Here is a 7118-nt window from a genome sequence, read left to right as displayed (position 1 = left end):
GCACGAGGAACATCCGAATGTAAACATAGTGCTCTGAAGTGGAATCGCGACAGGAGATGAAAAAGGAAAACAACTGGAAGACAGCACATGGGTTCACAAAGCCCCGGTGAAAGAAGTTGAGTTTGATTTGGAGCATGCTCGGGAAACCTTCATGGAAGCTAAGGAGAGATTCATTAAGGCCTCCACTTCAGGAAGCAAAGATAAGCCTGAGTCGAAGATGGACCCATCCATGCTCACAACTTTCCTGGAAACCTGAATGAAGTTACTGCACGATAGTAAGGCTGTGAAAGGGTTGCAGGAACTTATCAAAAAATGTGTTGGGACCATGATAGGTGAACCGCACGTAGTCCGCAAGATCAGAAAGCATAAAACAAGGACGAGACGTGAAATGAGACTCACCTCGCAGATCGAAGAATATGAAATGGATCAAGTCATCCTGGATTTAGGATCTAATGCGAATGTTCTACTAAAAAAAAACATGGGAGAAAATGGGGAGACCTGCATTACAATGGTCTCCTATTCAGTTAAGGATGGTGAACCAGCAGAAAATCATACCCATGGGGTGGCTGCAGGGAGTAACTGTGGATATTGAGGGAGCAAGCGCACTGACGGATTTTGGAGTCATAGAGATTATTGATGATAGAAATCCCTACCCTGCGCTCTTAGGAATTGACTGGGCTACTGATATGAACGGGGTAATCAATTTGAAGAAGCAAAAGTTAATTTTTGAGAAGAAGTCACTACGCGTAATAATACCCCTCCATCTTGCTGAAGGATCTCGCTATACGGGGCCGGTCCGCAACTATGAGAGCAATGATGATCTGGACTACATCTATAAGATAATAGCATGAGACCAAGACTGGGTGAATCCCACCACAGATGGGGAGATTACATGGGAGTGTGAGAGCTCCTGCACTTCAAATTCCAACGAAGAGATAAAATGCTGGCAGAATCAGTTACACGAAGTAACTATGCTGAATTGCAACATGATGACCCAGTCACTATGTTGCGTATCGTCAAAGGTAAGAAATCTGCTTATTTATGATGGTCTAAATGAGGCAAATGTCTTTTTGGATGCATTTGAAATGGAAGTGCCAGAAAAATAATTATTCCAAGCCTTGAACTGGGTACTGTGCGCTACACTCGCAAGATGGTGGGGTACACACAAGGGGAGTTTCGATGATTGGAACGAATGTAGGAAAATGATGCGAACATGATTTTGGAAGCCTAAGATGTGACTGACAGATAAGTACGATGGGAAAAATGATCCGCGCACGCGCATCTGGCCAAGTGGATGCAGGTTTACGAAGAAAAGCCACAACCTAAGCAGGTGCAATTGCACTCCGCACTGAAGTGCTTGGTCAATAAGCATGTGTTGGGGGGCGCATCTGTAGATGGCTATTATTGTTCCAGGAATATAATTTTGAAGCTTTTGTGAAGACTCGACGGTTGAGCGCGGGACCTGACCACCTGTCGCGCATTGAGACAGGGGAGGAACCCACTCATTGAAGGAAGGATTACCTGATGCGCAACTTTTGTTGTGCACATCACAGATGGACATTTCGAGGACATAATACATTTCCTAACAACAAGAACTGCACCAGAAGGATACTTTGTCCAGCAAAAGAAGGAATTAGTGGTGCGTGCGACAAATTTCTCTGTCATTGCTGGGAATCTATACAAGTTGGGGAATAATGAGATACTGTGAAGGTATGTACCTGAGTTCGAATGAAGCAGCATCCTCGTAGATGCTCATGGGGGCGCCGCGGGAGGACATTATGTAGGGAGAGCAACTGCACAGAGGATTCTACGCCCAGGGTTATGGTGGCCAACCCTTCATCAGTATTCAAAAGCATATTGCAAGGCATGCAACGTATGTCAGAGAACAGGTAGGTCATTACGGAGGGATGAAATGCCTTTGAATCCAAAAATGACATTGCAACCCTTCGAGAAGTGGGCAATAGATTTTGTAGGACCGATTCAGCCCCAAGGAAAGAGATGTGCGAGGTATATTATCACTGTGACAGAGTACTTGACTCGTTAGGCAGAAGCGTAGCAAGTGAAGGATTTCATGGGCGTGACTACCACGAAGTTTCTATTTGAGCATGTACTGACGTGATTTAGCTATGCAAAGATGTTAATGAGTGATCGTGGTACGCACTTTTTGAATCAGACGATCAGCACACTAACATAGGAGTTCAGGTGTACCATCAAAAGAGAACACCTTATCACCCATAGGCTAACGGGACAGTCGAAGCATTCAACAAAGTACTGGAGACTGCACTGACCAAGGTATGCAACGCTCAGAAAATTGATTGGGACCTGCGCATACCTGCAGTATTATGGGCTTATCGGATGACGTGTAAGAAGTTAACATGACAGATACCCTTTAGGCTAGTCTACAGGGTTGAATTCGTAATGCCTATGGAGTATATCATGCCTATTTTTCACATAGCAGTGCTCACATATATGATAGATCATGGAGCCCTAGAAGAGAGGCTTGCGCAGTTGGATGGGCTCGACGAAGAAAGATTTTTGGATGGATTTCACTAGCAAGTCCAAAAGCAGCACGAAAAGGCATGGCATGACCAGAATATTAAGTTGCGCACCTTTAAGGTGAATGACTTGGTGCTATTATATGACAGTAAGTTTGATAAATTTCCAGGGAAACTCAGAATACATTGGCTGGGGCCATATGTTATTAAGGAGATTACCGACGGTGGCACGGTACAGTTGGTTAAGTTAAATGGAGATCCCTTCCGAGGAAAAGTGAATGGAAGTCATTTGAAGCCATATAGAGGTGGCTCGGCCATCTGACTAGCCGACCGAAGCACATTATTAGTGCTACAGGAAGTTCAAAGGAGGCACAAGACTATAAACTACACGAACCAGGAGCTACACAATTTTAGGACTGCGTAAAGCAGCGAAGTGTCACAGGGTCCGCGACAGCGCGAAGACAGTTGCGCTCGCATGCAAGTTTGTCAGAAAGTGACCATTACAATCACTATTCACGATCTGATGGTTGGTTTGAGGCCAAATGGAGTGGGTGGCAGGCATTTAAGGCGAACCTTATGGGATAGATTCTTGAAAATCTATTGCCAATCTAGCATTAATGGACCAAATGTGGGGGGAATGGTCGAATTCAAATTCAAAAGGCCCTATAAATTACAAGTGGTTGTCCAGCAAAAAACACTTGGAATTTTGAGAACTAAGTTGTTGCGCTATCAAGTGTGTATGGACCTTTGAAACTTTGAAGCTTTGAGAGCAAGTTAAGTGTTTGAAACATTGCCAAAGGAGACGTAGGACCTTCTAACTGGAATGTCGACACCGATAGAAGCCGTGCAAGAAATTGTGGAAGTGGAATCCCTAGAGACGGCCAAAATAATTATTAAGGTCCCTAAATCACCGCGAACACTGAGACTCAAGAAGGATAAGTAAGCCATGATCCTGGTGTGCATCTTGCCCATAAATCCACTGAGGACCAAGCTCACATTACAGGAAAAGGGGAAGGCCATTAATCTAGAGGCCGATGAGCAGGAGTCTGAAGAAATCTTGGTGGAGGAGGAGGATGTAGAGATGGACGTTGAAACCCAGGGTGCAGACCCTATCACCAGGCTGCCTAAATATGTGCCTCCACGCAAGGGTAAAGCCAAGGTGCCGAAGGATATAGAGGAGAGAAAGAGCTCTCTGCAAACTTCGTTGCTCCCAGACGATATTTTTTTTGAGGGACTGCACTTGGGGTGGGTTTCCCTGTTGAAATTTGAAGATTGGGACCTCGCAGACCACGAGAAGTTCCCGCATTTAACGACCACGGAGCTAATGTGCTAGAGGATTAACTAGACGACTGGAATAATTCAATTGGAGCCGTGCACATGGCTCACAGGTGTAGAGAAAGTTGGGTTGCTTAACCTGCTATGGGTGCCACATTACCACCGCACAACAGTGACCATCTTTGTCATCAGGCAGCTGCTTTGCCCGGTGCATGATGGGTGCTTGTGGCTGGAGGAGCCCATTCCCATCACAGACCATCTGATTCACCGAATTACATGACTGCCTTACTCCGGGGAGGATCCAACCAATATTTTTGAAGGAAAAGGTGGCGAGTTGGCCCTCGTGAAAGAAATGAAGAAGAGGTTCAAGTTAGAGAAGAAAAAGCGAGGATATGCCATCTCTAACATCAACAACCCTGATGTCAAGGTCGTGACACAAATCCTAGCAAGGAAGGTGATGCAGAAGTGCCACGCAGATGAGGTGCCCACGCTCGTAGTTGCACTAGCGGCCCAATGTGCAGAAGGAGTCCAGTTCAACTAGGCGAACTATCTATGCGGTGAGTTCCTTGTGAACTGTCGCGAAGCATAGGAGCAGGGAAAAACATTTCGTTATGCATGGCTCCTATTGTCGATAGTACTAGTGGCATGGGAGCTGTCCAAAGACAGCCAATTCCCTTTGGTCACACCGGACCCTTCCAGAGGCAGCAAAGTATGCTTCACTATGGGCGACCAGGGACATGCAAAGGATAAAGGAGAGCAAGATATTTTGGTTAGTAATGGAGATGAATATCCATATGGGGATCAATCACAAGCCGCAGTTGTCGCCCACAATATACAATAGTTTACAGAGCTTTGCAGAGTTCAAAGCAGATTTCCACCATGTCTTCATTAGGGCGCGGAAGGACCCTACGAAGATGTGGCATGATTTACCATACCTAGCAACCAAAGATGTGATATCCACAGTCCCTGAGTCTTTGCCGCTGGAGTGGCGCACTCCAGTTGGCTCAGTGGTGGAAATGGACAAGTCCACTACGTAGCACAAGAAGAAAGAGACAAAGCTTCGAATGGTGCAGCTGGCAGAGAAGTGTAAGAAAGAGGAGGCAAAGGCTAAGTCTCAGGCAACACGCAACACTGTGAAGTTGGCAAAACAACAGAAAACAAGAGAAGAGTGCGAAGGACAGAAGTCACCTTCACTCGAACCAGAGATAGACACAGAACAAGGTGGCATAGACCCGCAAGTGACGTCCATCCAGCTCAAGCGTCTGCGGCCACAAGAGCAGATAGTGCCACAGAAGAAAACCAAGGCATCCAAAATGTCTTTTGACCCAATCACCCTCATTGAGGGGGATTTGCATGACATCGGTGAAACGGTGAGGGATGTCACCATGGAGGCCCTCCAACAATTTGAAGAATAGCAGTGGCTGGTTTTGGGGGCTCTCAGGACAGAGTTGTAGGACACACTCCACAGGCTAGCATATTTTCCACCAGCCTCGCGATCGGCACTTCAGCTGTCAAGGAAATGTTGCACACAAGGATGACCAACATGATAGTGTTACCAGATGGGGAACTTATCATACAAAAGGAGGCCGACAGGGCCACAGTCAGCAATTTGAAAGGGGTTGGATTAAATATGGTCGTGCTCCCTCGGGAGACGCTCTATCTCTTATAATATGGAGTCACCGCAGAACTTCGAGCCAGGGAGAGTTTCGCACTGCAGGTGATGAGTGAGCAGCGCATCAACATTGAGCAGTTGGGCTTGTAGAGCAACAGGGCAATGGAGCAGAACAGGTAGATAATGTAGGTTGTAGAGGAAGCCTGCCGAATGGTCCCAGAGTTGGAAATTTAGGTAGAAGAACCGGTGGAGGCATGCGTCTGCAAATTGGCCACAGGGGTGCGTGATGCTAGAGTAGAGATGGCCAGGGTTCAGCTAGAGCTAAACCTACAGATCGCAGAACTGCAGTTGAAGGCTTAGCCTTCAACTCTGCCGGAAATAAAGGAACAATGAACCACTGTTGTTACAATAGAAACAATGACGATTGATAGTGCAATGGCAAACTACATGCAATTGTTTGAACAGTAATTCGAGGTCCTAACCACCCTGCAGGAGGACCCAAATGTAAAGTGCCTAGAGACAGAGGCACGTGAGATTCAACAGAAGTATGACAAAGTAAAAGGGACCGCACAGACGGTTTCCCTTACACAGAGGCTTACAAGGATGGAGGAGGCAAAGGTGCTCAAGGAACAGGTGGATGCCACTCGGCATAAGGAAGTAGTCTTAAAAGCGCACCTACAACCATGGATTGATGAGGCTTACACAATTACAGCCTCCATTGAAGGAAATCTCACGCAACTGCAGGCAACTCAACAGAGTATTCAGGGCAACATTTCAACAGTAGTAGTCACCGAACAGGACATGGAGAAAGTTCAACAAGAAACCACTTAGTGCGTTGCCGAAGCTGCAACAATCTAAACAGATATGGGAGGTCTTTGTGCTAAGATCTGTGCACCTATAGAGTGACTCGAGGGAAAGTCACGTTGTTTGTGTTGGGGGCCTGTTGGGCACGGGATCCCCCAAGAGCTGTTTTGGGGCTTAAATCCCATATTTTGGTCCAATTTTGTAATCATAATGTAAAGACTACACATTTTGTGGTCGCGGAGCGTGTAGTTGTTAAAGAGTCATAGGGTTGTCCACCCTTATTTTGATAATGTAATGTCAGTTGTAAAAAATCTACCCATGTTCCATGGACCATGGGATTGTATAAATAGAGCAAATCTCTAAGTAGTTAAGGCATCAACTAATCAATGACGAAGAACTAAGTCATATCTTTGGAGTAGAAGTCTAAGTTTAGGTCGTAGCATAAGTAGAGGCTCTGCAGCTAAGTGAGGAGAGGCCTAGAATTCCGAAGCTGAGTGCGCAGACCCCTGCAGCTGAGTGTGCAGGGCGAGTCGAGTATGTAATCATCTGGAATTATCAATAAAAAGAAATATTCTATCATTTCTGCGTCTTTATTTCCCATTCACGCATTTGTTATATTGGGTATGAATTTCACTTCTGATGTTTATATTATGCACGAATGTGTATACATTTATTGGTTAAGTGAGCGCAAGTAAGAACATTTGTTTGCGAAAAAGCTAACTAAGATCTATTAATAATATAAGTAATATACTTAGCATAGTTTGGGAAATATCACAGTTCCCTGCCCTAACAGTGTGAAAGTAAACCAGCCCCTAGTTAGGGCTGCGCAAAAGTCGATTATAACAGTTTGCGAAGACACTGAAGGGTAGAATATAGGGATAAGCAACTTACGTGCAGGAAGGTATAGTTGGAATAAAATAACATCACATCCA

This window comes from Pinus tabuliformis, chromosome 3_1 (assembly GCF_031772625.1).
Source record: "Pinus tabuliformis cultivar Carrire ecotype Pingquan chromosome 3_1, CPIR1, whole genome shotgun sequence".
In the NCBI taxonomy this organism is placed as follows: Eukaryota; Viridiplantae; Streptophyta; class Pinopsida; order Pinales; family Pinaceae; genus Pinus; species Pinus tabuliformis.
Note: the sequence above shows the minus strand (reverse complement) of the source record.